We start from the raw sequence: 22,656 nt of genomic DNA, 5'->3' as shown, positions 1-22,656 counted from the left end.
GAGTGCCAAGTGAACTTGCCACAGAATGCTGCACCCAAAGTCCACTCTCAAGTGTAAAGTGACCACCACCTGCTGCCTCAGAAAGAGGACTGAAACACATAAGGTGGCATCTTGGCCATCTCCGTGAAACTTCAACTACCTTTTATAATGGATAAAGTGGTGAATACTTGTAGTTTAGAGTTCTGAGGCCTCCAGCTCAAGCAATGAATGCAGAGCATGGAATGTCCCACCCGATTTTAGTCGATAACGTGTTCACTTTTATGGGTAGCATGGCCGAGCGGTCTAAGGCGCCGGATTAAGGCTCCAGTCTCTTTGGGGGCGTGGGTTCGAATCCCACTGCTGCCAAACTCCTTTTAACAAAATCCCTACCCTCTAGGGCTCAAGCTTCTCTGATCTTGCTCCTGCAATTTACTGCAGTTCCTTTCCCAACTCACTGGAATCTCAAAAAACACTTACCTCTCTGCTTTAGCAGCATTAGAAAAGCTGCAATCATTGCATGTTTTGTTTGATACATGATACATACATAAAATATGCATGTTGTGCACATATTACATACATGCTACACACACTACACACATATGACATACATGTTACACACATGTGACACACGTGCTACTTACATATTACACACATAGTTCACACATATTACACAAATGTTACATACATATGATATACATGTTGCATGCATGTTACATACATGTCACACTCATGTTACACACCATTTAGACACAATTTTACACACATGTCACATGCATGTTACACATATTACACACATATAACATACATGTCATACACATCACATACATGCTACACACATATGCCATGCATGTCACACACATGTTACATTAATATGACACACATATGACATGCATGTTGCACATATCTTACATACATGTTACACACATATGGCATGCATATGACATGCATGGTACACACATGTTACATACATGTTACACATATGACACACAATACACATATGGCATACATATCACACATATTATATACGTGTTACACACATATTACACAGATTATACATACATATGACATACATGTTGAATGCATGTTACATACATGTCATACACTTATGAAATACATGTTACACACGTTACATACATATGACACACATGACATACATGTTACGTACATGTCACATACAAACAATGAATGCAGAGCATGGAATGTAGACTGTCATGCCTCTTTTTAGTCCTTAGCAAGAGCACTTTCACAGGTAGCATGGCCGAGCGGTCTAAGGCGCTGTATTTAGGCTCCAGTCTCTTTGGAGGTGTGGGTTCAAATCCCACTGCTGCCAAGCTCTTTTAACAAATGCCTATCCTTGATTGCTCAAGCGTCTCTGAAGTTTCTGCTGCACTTTGCTGGCATTCCTTGCTCAACACACTGGAATCTCAGAACAGCAGCATTAGGAAATTGCATGCTTTGGTTGAGAAGTCTTCCAAAAGGGCACACTTCTGATGAGATGACTAGTGAAATCTTGTCAACGTTACAAAACAAGTCCAACTGAACGTGATTACCTCTCCTGTAAGCTAGATTCCACATTAACACTTTAAGTGTGGACACCAAAAAACAAGCAGTACTAATGAAAAGCTGGCACACTTTTCAGCAGAGTGCCAAGTGAACTTGCCACAGAATGCTGCACCCAAAGTCCACTCTCAAGTGTAAAGTGACCACCACCTGCTGCCTCAGAAAGAGGACTGAAACACATAAGGTGGCATCTTGGCCATCTCCGTGAAACTTCAACTACCTTTTATAATGGATAAAGTGGTGAATACTTGTAGTTTAGAGTTCTGAGGCCTCCAGCTCAAGCAATGAATGCAGAGCATGGAATGTCCCACCCGATTTTAGTCGATAACGTGTTCATTTTTATGGGTAGCATGGCCGAGCGGTCTAAGGCGCTGGATTAAGGCTCCAGTCTCTTTGGGGGCGTGGGTTCGAATCCCACTGCTGCCAAACTCCTTTTAACAAAATCCCTACCCTCTAGGGCTCAAGCTTCTCTGATCTTGCTCCTGCAATTTACTGCAGTTCCTTTCCCAACTCACTGGAATCTCAAAAAACACTTACCTCTCTGCTTTAGCAGCATTAGAAAAGCTGCAATCATTGCATGTTTTGTTTGATACATGATACATACATATAATATGCATGTTGTGCACATATTACATACATGCTACACACACTACACACATATGACATACATGTTACACACATGTGACACACGTGCTACTTACATATTACACACATAGTTCACACATATTACACAAATGTTACATACATATGATATACATGTTGCATGCATGTTACATACATGTCACACTCATGTTACACACCATTTAGACACAATTTTACACACATGTCACATGCATGTTACACATATTACACACATATAACATACATGTCATACACATCACATACATGCTACACACATATGCCATGCATGTCACACACATGTTACATTAATATGACACACATATGACATGCATGTTGCACATATCTTACATACATGTTACACACATATGGCATGCATATGACATGCATGGTACACACATGTTACATACATGTTACACATATGACACACAATACACATATGGCATACATATCACACATATTACATACGTGTTACACACATATTACACAGATTATACATACATATGACATACATGTTGAATGCATGTTACATACATGTCATACACTTATGAAATACATGTTACACACGTTACATACATATGACACACATGACATAAATGTTACATACATGTCACATACACACAATGAATGCAGAGCATGGAATGTAGACTGTCATGCCTCTTTTTAGTCCTTAGCAAGAGCACTCTCACAAGTAGCATGGCCGAGCGGTCTAAGGCGCTGGATTTAGGCTCCAGTCTCTTTGGAGGCGTGGGTTCAAATCCCACTGCTGCCAAGTTCTTTTAACAAATGCCTATCCTTGATTGCTCAAGCGTCTCTGAAGTTTCTGCTGCACTTTGCTGGCATTCCTTGCTCAACACACTGGAATCTCAGAACAGCAGCATTAGGAAATTGCATGCTTTGGTTGAGAAGTCTTACAAAAGGGCACACTTCTGATGAGATGACTAGTGAAATCTTGTCAACGTTACAAAACAAGTCCAACTGAACGTGATTACCTCTCCTGTAAGCTAGATTCCACATTAACACTTTAAGTGTGGACACCAAAAAACAAGCAGTACTAATGAAAAGCTGGCACACTTTTCAGCAGAGTGCCAAGTGAACTTGCCACAGAATGCTGCACCCAAAGTCCACTCTCAAGTGTAAAGTGACCACCACCTGCTGCCTCAGAAAGAGGACTGAAACACATAAGGTGGCATCTTGGCCATCTCCGTGAAACTTCAACTACCTTTTATAATGGATAAAGTGGTGAATACTTGTAGTTTAGAGTTCTGAGGCCTCCAGCTCAAGCAATGAATGCAGAGCATGGAATGTCCCACCCCATTTTAGTCGATAACATGTTCATTTTTATGGGTAGCATGGCCGAGCGGTCTAAGGCGCTGGATTAAGGCTCCAGTCTCTTTGGGGGCGTGGGTTCGAATCCCACTGCTGCCAAACTCCTTTTAACAAAATCCCTACCCTCTAGGGCTCAAGCTTCTCTGATCTTGCTCCTGCAATTTACTGCAGTTCCTTTCCCAACTCACTGGAATCTCAAAAAACACTTACATCTCTGCTTTAGCAGCATTAGAAAAGCTGCAATCATTGCATGTTTTGTTTGATACATGATACATACATATAATATGCATGTTGTGCACATATTACATACATGCTACACACACTACACACATATGACATACATGTTACACACATGTGACACACGTGCTACTTACATATTACACACATAGTTCACACATATTACACAAATGTTACATACATATGATATACATGTTGCATGCATGTTACATACATGTCACACTCATGTTACACACCATTTAGACACAATTTTACACACATGTAACATGCATGTTACACATATTACACACATATAACATACATGTCATACACATCACATACATGCTACACACATATGCCATGCATGTCACACACATGTTACATTAATATGACACACATATGACATGCATGTTGCACATATCTTACATACATGTTACACACATATGGCATGCATATGACATGCATGGTACACACATGTTACATACATGTTACACATATGACACACAATACACATATGGCATACATATCACACATATTACATACGTGTTACACACATATTACACAGATTATACATACATATGACATACATGTTGAATGCATGTTACATACATGTCATACACTTATGAAATACATGTTACACACGTTACATACATATGACACACATGACATACATGTTACGTACATGTCACATACACACAATGAATGCAGAGCATGGAATGTAGACTGTCATGCCTCTTTTTAGTCCTTAGCAAGAGCACTTTCACAGGTAGCATGGCCGAGCGGTCTAAGGCGCTGGATTTAGGCTCCAGTCTCTTTGGAGGCGTGGGTTCAAATCCCACTGCTGCCAAGCTCTTTTAACAAATGCCTATCCTTGATTGCTCAAGCGTCTCTGAAGTTTCTGCTGCACTTTGCTGGCATTCCTTGCTCAACACACTGGAATCTCAGAACAGCAGCATTAGGAAATTGCATGCTTTGGTTGAGAAGTCTTCCAAAAGGGCACACTTCTGATGAGATGACTAGTGAAATCTTGTCAACGTTACAAAACAAGTCCAACTGAACGTGATTACCTCTCCTGTAAGCTAGATTCCACATTAACACTTTAAGTGTGGACACCAAAAAACAAGCAGTACTAATGAAAAGCTGGCACACTTTTCAGCAGAGTGCCAAGTGAACTTGCCACAGAATGCTGCACCCAAAGTCCACTCTCAAGTGTAAAGTGACCACCACCTGCTGCCTCAGAAAGAGGACTGAAACACATAAGGTGGCATCTTGGCCATCTCCGTGAAACTTCAACTACCTTTTATAATGGATAAAGTGGTGAATACTTGTAGTTTAGAGTTCTGAGGCCTCCAGCTCAAGCAATGAATGCAGAGCATGGAATGTCCCACCCGATTTTAGTCGATAACGTGTTCACTTTTATGGGTAGCATGGCCGAGCGGTCTAAGGCGCCGGATTAAGGCTCCAGTCTCTTTGGGGGCGTGGGTTCGAATCCCACTGCTGCCAAACTCCTTTTAACAAAATCCCTACCCTCTAGGGCTCAAGCTTCTCTGATCTTGCTCCTGCAATTTACTGCAGTTCCTTTCCCAACTCACTGGAATCTCAAAAAACACTTACCTCTCTGCTTTAGCAGCATTAGAAAAGCTGCAATCATTGCATGTTTTGTTTGATGCATGATACATACATATAATATGCATGTTGTGCACATATTACATACATGCTACACACACTACACACATATGACATACATGTTACACACATGTGACACACGTGCTACTTACATATTACACACATAGTTCACACATATTACACAAATGTTACATACATATGATATACATGTTGCATGCATGTTACATACATGTCACACTCATGTTACACACCATTTAGACACAATTTTACACACATGTCACATGCATGTTACACATATTACACACATATAACATACATGTCATACACATCACATACATGCTACACACATATGCCATGCATGTCACACACATGTTACATTAATATGACACACATATGACATGCATGTTGCACATATCTTACATACATGTTACACACATATGGCATGCATATGACATGCATGGTACACACATGTTACATACATGTTACACATATGACACACAATACACATATGGCATACATATCACACATATTACATACGTGTTACACACATATTACACAGATTATACATACATATGACATACATGTTGAATGCATGTTACATACATGTCATACACTTATGAAATACATGTTACACACGTTACATACATATGACACACATGACATACATGTTACGTACATGTCACATACAAACAATGAATGCAGAGCATGGAATGTAGACTGTCATGCCTCTTTTTAGTCCTTAGCAAGAGCACTTTCACAGGTAGCATGGCCGAGCGGTCTAAGGCGCTGTATTTAGGCTCCAGTCTCTTTGGAGGTGTGGGTTCAAATCCCACTGCTGCCAAGCTCTTTTAACAAATGCCTATCCTTGATTGCTCAAGCGTCTCTGAAGTTTCTGCTGCACTTTGCTGGCATTCCTTGCTCAACACACTGGAATCTCAGAACAGCAGCATTAGGAAATTGCATGCTTTGGTTGAGAAGTCTTCCAAAAGGGCACACTTCTGATGAGATGACTAGTGAAATCTTTTTTTTTTTTTTGTTCAAAATTTTCGGTCTTTTTTCATTTATTTTTTTTTTTTTTTTTAAAACACATTTTATTTGAAAAATAGATCAAGAAATACAGACGAACAGGCATTTCCAACAACAGGTAGGATACAAAATCGGCCTAGTTACATAGTAATAAAATATTCACAACACGGGAATATCTTGCAATGTACAGGACCAGCACTGTGTGTAAAACGAAGCCGATTAGGTGCATGTGCGGAGTACAGGTGGGTTGCAAATCATCAGAAGTGGTCCAAATCGTAATACTTAATGAAAAGTTGCCCCTAGGCTTATAAAGGGGCCAATTCAAAGGAAGGACAAGGGGCCAATAGCAATGTAAGGTGGGTTAATCTTCGCGGGGACAAGGGGTCAGAGCGTGTTATGAGATATCGCTAGGGAGAGCCCTAAAGGGGTCTACCTAGAGTAGGGAAAGTGACTCGTGGTTGGAGGTATGTGGTATTCGTAAGAGATCGCAGGTGTGAACGTCTGCAATGAGGTGGTTAGGTAGCGGAATGGAATGGGGGGATGGGGCAGGGGGGGAGGAGAGACGAGGGTGGAGGAAAGAGAGATATAGAGACAGAGAGGGAGAGGGAAAGGGGAGGAAGAGGGAAGGGGGGGTGGGAGGAAGAAGGCAAAAAGGGGATCACGTGAAAGGGGGGAAGTCCCCCTTCCCTATGACCCCCCCCCGGAAGTGGAGTAATGGATATGTAGCTTGAATTTACATCCTTCTTTCAGAGACTGTACCATAAAGCTCGATGGTAGGAAGATAGGTTAGGCTCTGTAAGGCCCAGGTCGTGAAACTATGGACCTGATGTCATTAGTTGTACACTTCTGCGTAGGCAGTGGTGGTCTGAAAGTGCTTCCAACAGGCCCATTTCGTGCTAAATTTCGAGGGGGTGTCCTTGGAAATATGGATCAATTCTTCCATTTCGGCTGTTTTGTTGATTCTGGTAAACCATTCTTTAATGGAGGGGACTCTGGGCGACCCCCAGTGGATCGGGATACATTGTTTGGCCGCATTGAGCATATGCATCGCCAGGGAACCTTGGTAGGCTCGTCTAGATAAAGGTGAAAGGTGGAGAAGGCATTGGGACGGGGAGGGTTCGATGTTGTAAGTGGTAATTTGGGAGGTGATTCGACATACTTCTCTCCAGTAGTCCTGAAGGAGGTTACAGGACCACCAAATATGCAGCGGTGTACCCTTTTCTAGGAGGCATCTCCAGCAGATGTCGGTGGTGTTAGGGGTGAATTTATGTATGAGAGAGGGGGTGCGGTACCACCTCGATTGGATCTTGTAATTATTCTCTTGGGTGCTAACATTGGTGGAGCCTCTGTGGATAATCTGGAAGATGGTGCTCCATTGTTCGTCAGTTATGGATAGGGAAAGATCTTCCTCCCAGCGCTTGCAAGCCAAGGTGGACCCGGGTTGTTCCCCATCCCAAAGCATGTTGTGGGTGAGGGCTATGACATGTCTTTGGGGGGTTGTTTGGGTACACAGTTGTTCAAAAGGGGATAGAGGTCTGGAGCATTGGGAGTCCCTGTTTAAGGATTGCAGAAAAAATGCAATTAAAAGGTAAGTCCAAGATGGAATGGGTGGTCTATCTACGGTGCTGGCAAGAATCGGGGCGGAGACTAGTTGACCTCTCTTGTACAGATGGTAGGCACGTAACCTATCTTGTGGCCAGTGTTCCGACAGATAGTCGGGAGACAGGCCGGGAGGGAAGTCTGGATTACACTTGATCGGAGATAAGGGCCCGGGGATTGAGGAGATTTTCGTTCGAAGGCAAATTTGCTGAAAGCATTTTAGAGTGGGGTGTATTAATGGGTGGAGGGCGACCGAGGCAGGGGTGTGGGCAGGTCTTATCCAGGGTAGAGAGGCTAGTGGTATAGATGAAAAAGATGCTTCCAACGGAACCCATTCCTTATAGGGGTCCTGGACATTCCAATCTACAATCCTGGTCAGGTGGACCGCTCTGTAGTAGTTAAGTATATCTGGGAAGCCCAAGCCTCCTAGATGTTTCGGGCGAGAAAGGGTTTTAATTGAGATTCTGGGTTTCCGGTGTCCCCATACAAATCTAGAACAAATGCTATTATAGGACGTGAAGAAAGATTGGGGGACCTGTATGGGTAAGGTTTGGAGGATATATAGTAGGCGGGGTAGAACGTTCATCTTGAGAACTGCGATCCTACCAAACCAAGATAGGATCTGTTTGTTCCATCTCTCGAGATCCGTCGTCAATTTATGTAGGATGGGGAGGTGGTTTGTCACGTAAAGGTCCGATAACTTCCGTGGTATTTGGGTGCCTAGGTAAGTAATAGAATCAGGTTTCCAGCGTATCTGGAAATTCGATTCGCATTGTGTCTGGACGGTTTCTGGGAGGGAAATATTAAGAGCGTACGACTTAGAGAAGTTTATCTTAAGATTAGATACCTCCTTAAATTTACTAAATTCTGAAAGGACGATTGGAATGGTGGTGATGGGCTCTGTGAGAAACATTAAAATGTCATCGGCAAAGGCCGCGTATTTAAACTCTTTCAGTGGAGTGTGGACGCCTTTGATGTCATTATTCAAGGTGAGGGTCTGGAGGAGAGGTTCTAGCGTAAGGATAAAGAGGATCGGGGAAAGGGGGCATCCCTGCCTCGTTCCATTTCGGATGGAGAAGGCGTTTGACAGAGTGCCGTTGACCCTGACTCGTGCTGTCGGTGTGGAGTAGAGGGACATAATCATATTGGTCATGTGAGGGCCGAGTCCCAAGGAGGTGAGGACTGCTTCCATGTAGTCCCAGGCCACCCTGTCAAACGCCTTCTCAGCATCCAGGGATAGGAAGAAAGCTTTCTGTTTAGTCTGCGTAATCAAATGGTGGATATTGATGGATTTCAGGGTGTTATCCCTTGCCTCTCGCCCGGGGACGAAACCGACTTGATCGGGGGATATAAGGGCCGGGAGGAAAGGGAGGAATCTATTAGCGAGAATTTTTGCAAATATTTTCACGTCTACATTGAGAAGGGAGATCGGCCTATAGCTACTAGTGAGTGTGAGGTCCTTATCTGGTTTGGGAATAACTGTAATGTGGGCTTCTAAAATGCTGCCGGGAAGAGATTTCGAGATGGGAGTAGAATTGAAGGCCTTCAGGAAGGGCGTTTGAAGTGTCTCCGCAAATAATTTATAATATGCTGAGGTCAGCCCATCAGGGCCAGGACTCTTACCAGGTTTCAGTTGCTTTACGGCTTGTGACCATTCTGTTGAAGAGATAGGGGCTTCCAGGGCTTGGAGGGTGTCTTGGGGGATAGTCTTGAGAGGGAGCTTAGAGAGATACGTCCGGATATCTCCAAGTCGTTTGTGAGGGTCTGGAGTTTGCGGGTTGGAGAGGTTGAGGTTGTAGAGGGAGGTGTAGTAGCGTTCGAACTCCGAAGCTATATCTGTGTTGGTTTCGAGGACCGAACCGGTGGGGGAGTGTATATGATGGATCGTTCGCTTAGCTGCTTTAGATTTCAGGGCTTGGGCCAAAAGATGGCCTGACTTGTTCCAATGCTCGTAGAAGAGCTTCTGGGATAGGGCGAATTTCTTTCTCGTCTGATATCCCAAGATATCTTGGATCTGGGTGCGGACGTTCGTTAATTCAGTATGCGTGTCCAACGCAAGAGTTCTCTTGTGTTGAGTTTCAAGGGACCTAAGCTTGGCAAACAGTCCCGTTAGGGTGGCAGCTCTTTCTTTCTTGAGGGCAGCAGCTAGGGAGATAAGTTTCCCTCTTATTACACATTTATGTGCCTCCCACTGGGTAAGGGGGGAGATCCCAGGCGTGTCATTTTCTACGAAATAATTGGTTAGACAGTCACGAATTTCATTAGCTCTGAGTTCGTCTGTGAGAATGCTAGCATCTAACCTCCAGATGGTGGACCGGACAAGTTTTTCAGGGAAAGTGAAAAGGGCTGTGATGGGGTGATGATCCGAGATCGTCATAGGTTCGATTGAGGCATTGGTCAAATGGTGCAGATTATGTTGGGAAGCCATGAGGTAGTCAATGCGGGAATACCTATTGTGTGGGACAGAGAAAAAAGTGAAATCCTTATCTTTGGGAAATAGAGATCGCCACGTGTCGTGGAGTAATAACTCCTGGAGACTTTTCTTGATTTGTTTAAGGGCACGGAATGTCATGCTGGAGGACCCTGAGGAGGTATCCATTAAAGGATCCAAGGGGGCGTTAAAATCGCCACCGAGGATTAGCATTCCTTCCGAGAAAGATTGTAGTTTGCGCACTACTTTCCGAAAGAAAGGTACTTGGGAGGAGTTGGGGCTATATATATTTGCAAAAGTGAACATTCTATTTTTAAAAGAGCCTTTAATGAAGAGGAACCTCCCATCGTCATCTGCTAGGGTATCTGAAAGTTGAAATTCAAAGTTTTTGGAGAGAAGTATGGAAACACCTTTACACTTCGCAGAGGGGCATGTCGCGTGATACTCTACAGGGAAGGCACGGTTGGTTAGTCTGGGGGTAGATTTAGCACTGAAGTGGGTCTCTTGAAGGAGGACCACATCTGCCTTTAGTTTTTGCATTAACGATAGCGTCTGGTGGCGCTTCTCTGGGATGTTTAGGCCTTTGGCGTTAAAGGAGACAAGCTTCAGAGACATATGTTTAGTCTCGTTCCGTAGAGGTGGTACCATTGTGAGCAAGGTAAGTTTAGCTAGATAGTTTCCGGGAGGGGGGTCTCAGGGGAGGGGGAGAGAGAGAGAGAAAGACGGAGAAAAAGGACAGGGAGAAGAGAAAAACAATAAAAGAAATGAAAGTAAAAGAAAAAAAAAGTAGGAGGGGGAAGAGAGAGGAGGAGGGGAGGGGAGAGAGGGGGGATCAGAGGATTGAAGGGGGGTGATAGGGAGTGAGTGAACTTGGGTGGGGTACGGGGGGTGCGAAGCCGGTGGAAGGGTTGAACCTGTCAACCCCTCGGAACTCCGAGAGCAGCACCGGCTGGGTCAACTCTGACTACCAGCGTCCGTTGTTTGGGGGTGGCGGACGAGGTCACTCGAGAGGTGGGAGGTCTCCGTCACTGAGAGACCTAAGGAGGCTGAAGGTCGGCAATTGGTTAATGTGAGGGTGAATTGGGGACTAGAGATCAGCAATAGAGGGACCCCACATGGGGATCTTATATGGAAGAGAGAGGACTATGGGGTGTGAGTACGCCATTTTCCGGTCAGCGAAACCCGAGGGTCAGGGGCAGGTGATAAGGCCCGAGGTCAGTGAAAGATGAGGAGGAGGAGATAAGTGGGAGCAGTAGGTCAAGAAAGTCCAATGAGGTAGGGATAGGGGCTCGTGCGGGATTTGCTGGAGAAGTGGCCAATAATTAATAGTTCAAAGGGAGAATTAGGTTGGGGTTTCTGAGTTGTATTTCGGGGGGGAATACCAGAGCGGGAGACAAAATAGATGCGCAGGTCTAGCTTCTAGTGAATAAATGATGACTTAACAACTATCATAAACATAAAATCTGAACAACATAACATAACATAATACATGGACAAGTAGGACCGACACCAGGCAAATACGGATGGTCATGTAAGGGCAAATGCGGTAACAACTACACCCGTGCCATATGGAACAAAAATCCGAGATCTTTAAGAGAGAAGGCCGAGTATAAAGAGTCGGGAGTGAGGGCTTGGTTAAATCTTAGGGATGGTGAACAATTCTTTGGGGGGTATAAATCATATTATGTAAGGCCCAACAAGTACCGGAGGTCTCTATCAATTTGTGCGCAGGGACCCCAAATTAGTAAACTGGGGTGCAGCGTAAGATCCTCAGGCATCGAGGAGAAGCCTCAAGAAGTCGGTCATGTCGCTGGAAGGGTAACGACTAGGAGACTGAGCGACAATGTAGCAATTACAGGGCAATAGGGTTAAAGATCTAGAACTACACAGTACCTCACTCCCGACTCAGTGGGAGTACCCACGTAGTACGATTCATATCATCATCATGCAGGCACATTTCAGTCTAGGTACTAAGAAGGGCAGAGAAGTATTGAAAGAGGGTAAGAGGAGAGAGGAAGAAAAAGAGAGGAAGGAGAATGAAGTAAGGAAGTGAGTGTTAGCAATACCATAAAGGAGGAGAGAGTTCCACGGTTACGTCCACCTGAGACGAGTAGAGATGGGCACAGCGTAGTGGTAGGCCAAAGTCTGATGAGGGAAGGGCTTACGATAGTCTCAAGAGGCACTTCAAGGCTGTCGTGAGCAGGAGGCCTCGCAGCAGTATAGTGGAAGTCTTGACGGCCTTGAAGCAGAAACATCCGGGAGAAAGGCAGGTGTGGTTCCAGGTGTTCAGGCAGCAGCACAAACGTTGAAGGACAAATCGGGGGCGTCTGTGTTCAAATCGGGGACTGCCCAGCGAAGAGGACAAGTTTTGACTCTGCAAGGAAGGGTGATGTGGGTAGGTCCTGGTCTGGGAATGGGGATCCGTGGACAGGTGGAGGCATCCAGAAGGTGGTCGCCAAGTGAAAGTTCTCGGTAAGGGGGCAAGGTATTCTCTGGGTGTAGAAGTCAGATGGGTTGTGAATGCAGGCTCAGGTGACGGTCAAGTTCAACATTACGAACCGAAGATAGCGTTCAACAAACGGAGGAGGGTGTCTGATCTCCCTCAACTGCGGCGGGGTCTGCGGTGGGCAGGTGAAGCCGTGGGGCTACCGTTTCTTGGCGGTGAAGCACCCCTTGGGGGAGAGTGAGGAGGAGGAGGTCGGTGTTCAGGTCTGCGGCGTCTCCCTATGGCATAGTTGCCGGCTTCGTCCACCCCCTCCATAGAGGTCACCCTGCGGAGAGTAGGCAATCTGAAGTCGCTGTACCAGTCGGGAAGATCAACGGAGGGAAGATCAAGTGCGGTACAAAAGTGGTCTAGATCTTCCGGGACTCGCAGATTTTCTACCCGGCCCTGGTGAGAGACAGAAAGGCAAAAAGGGTATTTCCAACGGTACGGGATGGCTCTGTTTCTCAGTATTTCCAGTAGTGGTCGGAGTTCCCGCCTGCGCTGCAGGGTTATGTTGGAGAGATTCTGGAAAATTTTGATGCTGACTCCTCTGTGGTTAATCTGGTTCCTTTCTCTTGCTTTACGTAAAATGTCCTCTTTTAAAGGAAAGTCAACCATGCAGCATACGACATCCCTTGGGGGATCAGTATCTCGACCTCTGGGGCGCAGGGCTCTATGAATACGCTCAAATGCTACTGGGGTATCTGGGGGTCTTTCCAAGAGGTCATTAAAAATGTGGGTGACTCTTTGGGACAGCAGATTGGGGTCTAAGGACTCAGGTATGCCTCTCACCCTCAGGTTTCGGCGTCTCCCTCTGTTGTCGAGGTCTTCCAAATGCCTATTGATGTCCCTCAAGTGTATAGCGTGGGATTCAGTAAGCTGTTGCACCTGGCATAAGGAGGCATCATGGCGGGTCTGCACAGCTTCCATTTCGTCTACCCTGAGAGACATTGAGTGGATGTCAGCCCTCAAATCAGAGATTGCTGCGGATAGGGTATGTTTTATGTCGGCTGCTACACTGCGCAGATCGTCAATGCTGATTGCAGGCTGATCACGGGGGCTTGCATCGGGCCTAGCGCGCAGCGGGCTCCTGCTGTGCGAGCGTGACTTACTCGAGGCCGCGGCTCGGGAGCTGCTCCTAGGCCGCGACCGGAAGATCTCCGGGATTTGTCTGGGCGGAGGGGCTTCGTGCTCCGGGGGGGAGCGGGGTCTAGCCGCTGACATGCTGGGTTGCTAGGAAGCTCAGTTCAGAGGTATAGGGTCGGTTATTACTTGCCTTCGCTGATGTAGCAGGGTCTCGTGGACGGGAGCTCAGGGATCAAGCGGCCATCTCGGATCAGCGTCAAGCCACGCCCCCCGACTAGTGAAATCTTGTCAACGTTACAAAACAAGTCCAACTGAACGTGATTACCTCTCCTGTAAGCTAGATTCCACATTAACACTTTAAGTGTGGACACCAAAAAACAAGCAGTACTAATGAAAAGCTGGCACACTTTTCAGCAGAGTGTCAAGTGAACTTGCCACAGAATGCTGCACCCAAAGTCCACTCTCAAGTGTAAAGTGACCACCACCTGCTGCCTCAGAAAGAGGACTGAAACACATAAGGTGGCATCTTGGCCATCTCCGTGAAACTTCAACTACCTTTTATAATGGATAAAGTGGTGAATACTTGTAGTTTAGAGTTCTGAGGCCTCCAGCTCAAGCAATGAATGCAGAGCATGGAATGTCCCACCCCATTTTAGTCGATAACGTGTTCATTTTTATGGGTAGCATGGCCGAGCGGTCTAAGGCGCTGGATTAAGGCTCCAGTCTCTTTGGGGGCGTGGGTTCGAATCCCACTGCTGCCAAACTCCTTTTAACAAAATCCCTACCCTCTAGGGCTCAAGCTTCTCTGATCTTGCTCCTGCAATTTACTGCAGTTCCTTTCCCAACTCACTGGAATCTCAAAAAACACTTACCTCTCTGCTTTAGCAGCATTAGAAAAGCTGCAATCATTGCATGTTTTGTTTGATACATGATACATACATATAATATGCATGTTGTGCACCTATTACATACATGCTACACACACTACACACATATGACATACATGTTACACACATGTGACACACGTGCTACTTACATATTACACACATAGTTCACACATATTACACAAATGTTACATACATATGATATACATGTTGCATGCATGTTACATACATGTCACACTCATGTTACACACCATTTAGACACAATTTTACACACATGTCACATGCATGTTACACATATTACACACATATAACATACATGTCATACACATCACATACATGCTACACACATATGCCATGCATGTCACACACATGTTACATTAATATGACACACATATGACATGCATGTTGCACATATCTTACATACATGTTACACACATATGGCATGCATATGACATGCATGGTACACACATGTTACATACATGTTACACATATGACACACAATACACATATGGCATACATATCACACATATTACATACGTGTTACACACATATTACACAGATTATACATACATATGACATACATGTTGAATGCATGTTACATACATGTCATACACTTATGAAATACATGTTACACACGTTACATACATATGACACACATGACATACATGTTACGTACATGTCACATACAAACAATGAATGCAGAGCATGGAATGTAGACTGTCATGCCTCTTTTTAGTCCTTAGCAAGAGCACTTTCACAGGTAGCATGGCCGAGCGGTCTAAGGCGCTGTATTTAGGCTCCAGTCTCTTTGGAGGTGTGGGTTCAAATCCCACTGCTGCCAAGCTCTTTTAACAAATGCCTATCCTTGATTGCTCAAGCGTCTCTGAAGTTTCTGCTGCACTTTGCTGGCATTCCTTGCTCAACACACTGGAATCTCAGAACAGCAGCATTAGGAAATTGCATGCTTTGGTTGAGAAGTCTTCCAAAAGGGCACACTTCTGATGAGATGACTAGTGAAATCTTTTTTTTTGTTCAAAATTTTCGGTCTTTTTTCATTTATTTTTTTTTTTTTTTTAAAACACATTTTATTTGAAAAATAGATCAAGAAATACAGACGAACAGGCATTTCCAACAACAGGTAGGATACAAAATCGGCCTAGTTACATAGTAATAAAATATTCACAACACGGGAATATCTTGCAATGTACAGGACCAGCACTGTGTGTAAAACGAAGCCGATTAGGTGCATGTGCGGAGTACAGGTGGGTTGCAAATCATCAGAAGTGGTCCAAATCGTAATACTTAATGAAAAGTTGCCCCTAGGCTTATAAAGGGGCCAATTCAAAGGAAGGACAAGGGGCCAATAGCAATGTAAGGTGGGTTAATCTTCGCGGGGACAAGGGGTCAGAGCGTGTTATGAGATATCGCTAGGGAGAGCCCTAAAGGGGTCTACCTAGAGTAGGGAAAGTGACTCGTGGTTGGAGGTATGTGGTATTCGTAAGAGATCGCAGGTGTGAACGTCTGCAATGAGGTGGTTAGGTAGCGGAATGGAATGGGGGGATGGGGCAGGGGGGGAGGAGAGACGAGGGTGGAGGAAAGAGAGATATAGAGACAGAGAGGGAGAGGGAAAGGGGAGGAAGAGGGAAGGGGGGGTGGGAGGAAGAAGGCAAAAAGGGGATCACGTGAAAGGGGGGAAGTCCCCCTTCCCTATGACCCCCCCCCGGAAGTGGAGTAATGGATATGTAGCTTGAATTTACATCCTTCTTTCAGAGACTGTACCATAAAGCTCGATGGTAGGAAGATAGGTTAGGCTCTGTAAGGCCCAGGTCGTGAAACTATGGACCTGATGTCATTAGTTGTACACTTCTGCGTAGGCAGTGGTGGTCTGAAAGTGCTTCCAACAGGCCCATTTCGTGCTAAATTTCGAGGGGGTGTCCTTGGAAATATGGATCAATTCTTCCATTTCGGCTGTTTTGTTGATTCTGGTAAACCATTCTTTAATGGAGGGGACTCTGGGCGACCCCCAGTGGATCGGGATACATTGTTTGGCCGCATTGAGCATATGCATCGCCAGGGAACCTTGGTAGGCTCGTCTAGATAAAGGTGAAAGGTGGAGAAGGCATTGGGACGGGGAGGGTTCGATGTTGTAAGTGGTAATTTGGGAGGTGATTCGACATACTTCTCTCCAGTAGTCCTGAAGGAGGTTACAGGACCACCAAATATGCAGCGGTGTACCCTTTTCTAGGAGGCATCTCCAGCAGATGTCGGTGGTGTTAGGGGTGAATTTATGTATGAGAGAGGGGGTGCGGTACCACCTCGATTGGATCTTGTAATTATTCTCTTGGGTGCTAACATTGGTGGAGCCTCTGTGGATAATCTGGAAGATGGTGCTCCATTGTTCGTCAGTTATGGATAGGGAAAGATCTTCCTCCCAGCGCTTGCAAGCCAAGGTGGACCCGGGTTGTTCCCCATCCCAAAGCATGTTGTGGGTGAGGGCTATGACATGTCTTTGGGGGGTTGTTTGGGTACACAGTTGTTCAAAAGGGGATAGAGGTCTGGAGCATTGGGAGTCCCTGTTTAAGGATTGCAGAAAAAATGCAATTAAAAGGTAAGTCCAAGATGGAATGGGTGGTCTATCTACGGTGCTGGCAAGAATCGGGGCGGAGACTAGTTGACCTCTCTTGTACAGATGGTAGGCACGTAACCTATCTTGTGGCCAGTGTTCCGACAGATAGTCGGGAGACAGGCCGGGAGGGAAGTCTGGATTACACTTGATCGGAGATAAGGGCCCGGGGATTGAGGAGATTTTCGTTCGAAGGCAAATTTGCTGAAAGCATTTTAGAGTGGGGTGTATTAATGGGTGGAGGGCGACCGAGGCAGGGGTGTGGGCAGGTCTTATCCAGGGTAGAGAGGCTAGTGGTATAGATGAAAAAGATGCTTCCAACGGAACCCATTCCTTATAGGGGTCCTGGACATTCCAATCTACAATCCTGGTCAGGTGGACCGCTCTGTAGTAGTTAAGTATATCTGGGAAGCCCAAGCCTCCTAGATGTTTCGGGCGAGAAAGGGTTTTAATTGAGATTCTGGGTTTCCGGTGTCCCCATACAAATCTAGAACAAATGCTATTATAGGACGTGAAGAAAGATTGGGGGACCTGTATGGGTAAGGTTTGGAGGATATATAGTAGGCGGGGTAGAACGTTCATCTTGAGAACTGCGATCCTACCAAACCAAGATAGGATCTGTTTGTTCCATCTCTCGAGATCCGTCGTCAATTTATGTAGGATGGGGAGGTGGTTTGTCACGTAAAGGTCCGATAACTTCCGTGGTATTTGGGTGCCTAGGTAAGTAATAGAATCAGGTTTCCAGCGTATCTGGAAATTCGATTCGCATTGTGTCTGGACGGTTTCTGGGAGGGAAATATTAAGAGCGTACGACTTAGAGAAGTTTATCTTAAGATTAGATACCTCCTTAAATTTACTAAATTCTGAAAGGACGATTGGAATGGTGGTGATGGGCTCTGTGAGAAACATTAAAATGTCATCGGCAAAGGCCGCGTATTTAAACTCTTTCAGTGGAGTGTGGACGCCTTTGATGTCATTATTCAAGGTGAGGGTCTGGAGGAGAGGTTCTAGCGTAAGGATAAAGAGGATCGGGGAAAGGGGGCATCCCTGCCTCGTTCCATTTCGGATGGAGAAGGCGTTTGACAGAGTGCCGTTGACCCTGACTCGTGCTGTCGGTGTGGAGTAGAGGGACATAATCATATTGGTCATGTGAGGGCCGAGTCCCAAGGAGGTGAGGACTGCTTCCATGTAGTCCCAGGCCACCCTGTCAAACGCCTTCTCAGCATCCAGGGATAGGAAGAAAGCTTTCTGTTTAGTCTGCGTAATCAAATGGTGGATATTGATGGATTTCAGGGTGTTATCCCTTGCCTCTCGCCCGGGGACGAAACCGACTTGATCGGGGGATATAAGGGCCGGGAGGAAAGGGAGGAATCTATTAGCGAGAATTTTTGCAAATATTTTCACGTCTACATTGAGAAGGGAGATCGGCCTATAGCTACTAGTGAGTGTGAGGTCCTTATCTGGTTTGGGAATAACTGTAATGTGGGCTTCTAAAATGCTGCCGGGAAGAGATTTCGAGATGGGAGTAGAATTGAAGGCCTTCAGGAAGGGCGTTTGAAGTGTCTCCGCAAATAATTTATAATATGCTGAGGTCAGCCCATCAGGGCCAGGACTCTTACCAGGTTTCAGTTGCTTTACGGCTTGTGACCATTCTGTTGAAGAGATAGGGGCTTCCAGGGCTTGGAGGGTGTCTTGGGGGATAGTCTTGAGAGGGAGCTTAGAGAGATACGTCCGGATATCTCCAAGTCGTTTGTGAGGGTCTGGAGTTTGCGGGTTGGAGAGGTTGAGGTTGTAGAGGGAGGTGTAGTAGCGTTCGAACTCCGAAGCTATATCTGTGTTGGTTTCGAGGACCGAACCGGTGGGGGAGTGTATATGATGGATCGTTCGCTTAGCTGCTTTAGATTTCAGGGCTTGGGCCAAAAGATGGCCTGACTTGTTCCAATGCTCGTAGAAGAGCTTCTGGGATAGGGCGAATTTCTTTCTCGTCTGATATCCCAAGATATCTTGGATCTGGGTGCGGACGTTCGTTAATTCAGTATGCGTGTCCAACGCAAGAGTTCTCTTGTGTTGAGTTTCAAGGGACCTAAGCTTGGCAAACAGTCCCGTTAGGGTGGCAGCTCTTTCTTTCTTGAGGGCAGCAGCTAGGGAGATAAGTTTCCCTCTTATTACACATTTATGTGCCTCCCACTGGGTAAGGGGGGAGATCCCAGGCGTGTCATTTTCTACGAAATAATTGGTTAGACAGTCACGAATTTCATTAGCTCTGAGTTCGTCTGTGAGAATGCTAGCATCTAACCTCCAGATGGTGGACCGGACAAGTTTTTCAGGGAAAGTGAAAAGGGCTGTGATGGGGTGATGATCCGAGATCGTCATAGGTTCGATTGAGGCATTGGTCAAATGGTGCAGATTATGTTGGGAAGCCATGAGGTAGTCAATGCGGGAATACCTATTGTGTGGGACAGAGAAAAAAGTGAAATCCTTATCTTTGGGAAATAGAGATCGCCACGTGTCGTGGAGTAATAACTCCTGGAGACTTTTCTTGATTTGTTTAAGGGCACGGAATGTCATGCTGGAGGACCCTGAGGAGGTATCCATTAAAGGATCCAAGGGGGCGTTAAAATCGCCACCGAGGATTAGCATTCCTTCCGAGAAAGATTGTAGTTTGCGCACTACTTTCCGAAAGAAAGGTACTTGGGAGGAGTTGGGGCTATATATATTTGCAAAAGTGAACATTCTATTTTTAAAAGAGCCTTTAATGAAGAGGAACCTCCCATCGTCATCTGCTAGGGTATCTGAAAGTTGAAATTCAAAGTTTTTGGAGAGAAGTATGGAAACACCTTTACACTTCGCAGAGGGGCATGTCGCGTGATACTCTACAGGGAAGGCACGGTTGGTTAGTCTGGGGGTAGATTTAGCACTGAAGTGGGTCTCTTGAAGGAGGACCACATCTGCCTTTAGTTTTTGCATTAACGATAGCGTCTGGTGGCGCTTCTCTGGGATGTTTAGGCCTTTGGCGTTAAAGGAGACAAGCTTCAGAGACATATGTTTAGTCTCGTTCCGTAGAGGTGGTACCATTGTGAGCAAGGTAAGTTTAGCTAGATAGTTTCCGGGAGGGGGGTCTCAGGGGAGGGGGAGAGAGAGAGAGAAAGACGGAGAAAAAGGACAGGGAGAAGAGAAAAACAATAAAAGAAATGAAAGTAAAAGAAAAAAAAAGTAGGAGGGGGAAGAGAGAGGAGGAGGGGAGGGGAGAGAGGGGGGATCAGAGGATTGAAGGGGGGTGATAGGGAGTGAGTGAACTTGGGTGGGGTACGGGGGGTGCGAAGCCGGTGGAAGGGTTGAACCTGTCAACCCCTCGGAACTCCGAGAGCAGCACCGGCTGGGTCAACTCTGACTACCAGCGTCCGTTGTTTGGGGGTGGCGGACGAGGTCACTCGAGAGGTGGGAGGTCTCCGTCACTGAGAGACCTAAGGAGGCTGAAGGTCGGCAATTGGTTAATGTGAGGGTGAATTGGGGACTAGAGATCAGCAATAGAGGGACCCCACATGGGGATCTTATATGGAAGAGAGAGGACTATGGGGTGTGAGTACGCCATTTTCCGGTCAGCGAAACCCGAGGGTCAGGGGCAGGTGATAAGGCCCGAGGTCAGTGAAAGATGAGGAGGAGGAGATAAGTGGGAGCAGTAGGTCAAGAAAGTCCAATGAGGTAGGGATAGGGGCTCGTGCGGGATTTGCTGGAGAAGTGGCCAATAATTAATAGTTCAAAGGGAGAATTAGGTTGGGGTTTCTGAGTTGTATTTCGGGGGGGAATACCAGAGCGGGAGACAAAATAGATGCGCAGGTCTAGCTTCTAGTGAATAAATGATGACTTAACAACTATCATAAACATAAAATCTGAACAACATAACATAACATAATACATGGACAAGTAGGACCGACACCAGGCAAATACGGATGGTCATGTAAGGGCAAATGCGGTAACAACTACACCCGTGCCATATGGAACAAAAATCCGAGATCTTTAAGAGAGAAGGCCGAGTATAAAGAGTCGGGAGTGAGGGCTTGGTTAAATCTTAGGGATGGTGAACAATTCTTTGGGGGGTATAAATCATATTATGTAAGGCCCAACAAGTACCGGAGGTCTCTATCAATTTGTGCGCAGGGACCCCAAATTAGTAAACTGGGGTGCAGCGTAAGATCCTCAGGCATCGAGGAGAAGCCTCAAGAAGTCGGTCATGTCGCTGGAAGGGTAACGACTAGGAGACTGAGCGACAATGTAGCAATTACAGGGCAATAGGGTTAAAGATCTAGAACTACACAGTACCTCACTCCCGACTCAGTGGGAGTACCCACGTAGTACGATTCATATCATCATCATGCAGGCACATTTCAGTCTAGGTACTAAGAAGGGCAGAGAAGTATTGAAAGAGGGTAAGAGGAGAGAGGAAGAAAAAGAGAGGAAGGAGAATGAAGTAAGGAAGTGAGTGTTAGCAATACCATAAAGGAGGAGAGAGTTCCACGGTTACGTCCACCTGAGACGAGTAGAGATGGGCACAGCGTAGTGGTAGGCCAAAGTCTGATGAGGGAAGGGCTTACGATAGTCTCAAGAGGCACTTCAAGGCTGTCGTGAGCAGGAGGCCTCGCAGCAGTATAGTGGAAGTCTTGACGGCCTTGAAGCAGAAACATCCGGGAGAAAGGCAGGTGTGGTTCCAGGTGTTCAGGCAGCAGCACAAACGTTGAAGGACAAATCGGGGGCGTCTGTGTTCAAATCGGGGACTGCCCAGCGAAGAGGACAAGTTTTGACTCTGCAAGGAAGGGTGATGTGGGTAGGTCCTGGTCTGGGAATGGGGATCCGTGGACAGGTGGAGGCATCCAGAAGGTGGTCGCCAAGTGAAAGTTCTCGGTAAGGGGGCAAGGTATTCTCTGGGTGTAGAAGTCAGATGGGTTGTGAATGCAGGCTCAGGTGACGGTCAAGTTCAACATTACGAACCGAAGATAGCGTTCAACAAACGGAGGAGGGTGTCTGATCTCCCTCAACTGCGGCGGGGTCTGCGGTGGGCAGGTGAAGCCGTGGGGCTACCGTTTCTTGGCGGTGAAGCACCCCTTGGGGGAGAGTGAGGAGGAGGAGGTCGGTGTTCAGGTCTGCGGCGTCTCCCTATGGCATAGTTGCCGGCTTCGTCCACCCCCTCCATAGAGGT

General features: G+C 46.0%; 7 non-coding genes across 7 annotated transcripts; all 7 read left to right on the top strand.

The window, feature by feature from the left end:
• The first annotated feature begins 263 nt into the window (after positions 1-263).
• Positions 264-345, top strand: TRNAL-AAG (transfer RNA leucine (anticodon AAG)). The gene has a single exon. It is a non-coding gene; the product is annotated as a tRNA-Leu (tRNA).
• A 1,538-nt stretch (positions 346-1,883) lies between these two features.
• TRNAL-AAG (transfer RNA leucine (anticodon AAG)) lies at positions 1,884-1,965 on the top strand. Its single transcript has one exon. It is a non-coding gene; the product is annotated as a tRNA-Leu (tRNA).
• Positions 1,966-2,847: 882 nt separating this feature from the next.
• Positions 2,848-2,929, top strand: TRNAL-UAG (transfer RNA leucine (anticodon UAG)). Its single transcript has one exon. It is a non-coding gene; the product is annotated as a tRNA-Leu (tRNA).
• A 574-nt stretch (positions 2,930-3,503) lies between these two features.
• Positions 3,504-3,585, top strand: TRNAL-AAG (transfer RNA leucine (anticodon AAG)). The gene has a single exon. It is a non-coding gene; the product is annotated as a tRNA-Leu (tRNA).
• Positions 3,586-4,467: 882 nt separating this feature from the next.
• On the top strand, positions 4,468-4,549 carry TRNAL-UAG (transfer RNA leucine (anticodon UAG)). The gene has a single exon. It is a non-coding gene; the product is annotated as a tRNA-Leu (tRNA).
• Positions 4,550-5,123: 574 nt separating this feature from the next.
• TRNAL-AAG (transfer RNA leucine (anticodon AAG)) lies at positions 5,124-5,205 on the top strand. Its single transcript has one exon. It is a non-coding gene; the product is annotated as a tRNA-Leu (tRNA).
• A 9,429-nt stretch (positions 5,206-14,634) lies between these two features.
• On the top strand, positions 14,635-14,716 carry TRNAL-AAG (transfer RNA leucine (anticodon AAG)). The gene has a single exon. It is a non-coding gene; the product is annotated as a tRNA-Leu (tRNA).
• Positions 14,717-22,656: the final 7,940 nt, after the last annotated feature.

The sequence above is a fragment of the Lithobates pipiens genome, unplaced genomic scaffold (assembly GCF_037356315.1).
Source record: "Lithobates pipiens isolate NorthernLeopardFrog02 unplaced genomic scaffold, aLitPip1_a1.2 Scaffold_28, whole genome shotgun sequence".
Classification (NCBI taxonomy): Eukaryota; Metazoa; Chordata; class Amphibia; order Anura; family Ranidae; genus Lithobates; species Lithobates pipiens.
The sequence above is the reverse complement of the archived record's forward strand: the minus strand, read 5'-3'. Positions and strand labels throughout refer to the sequence as shown.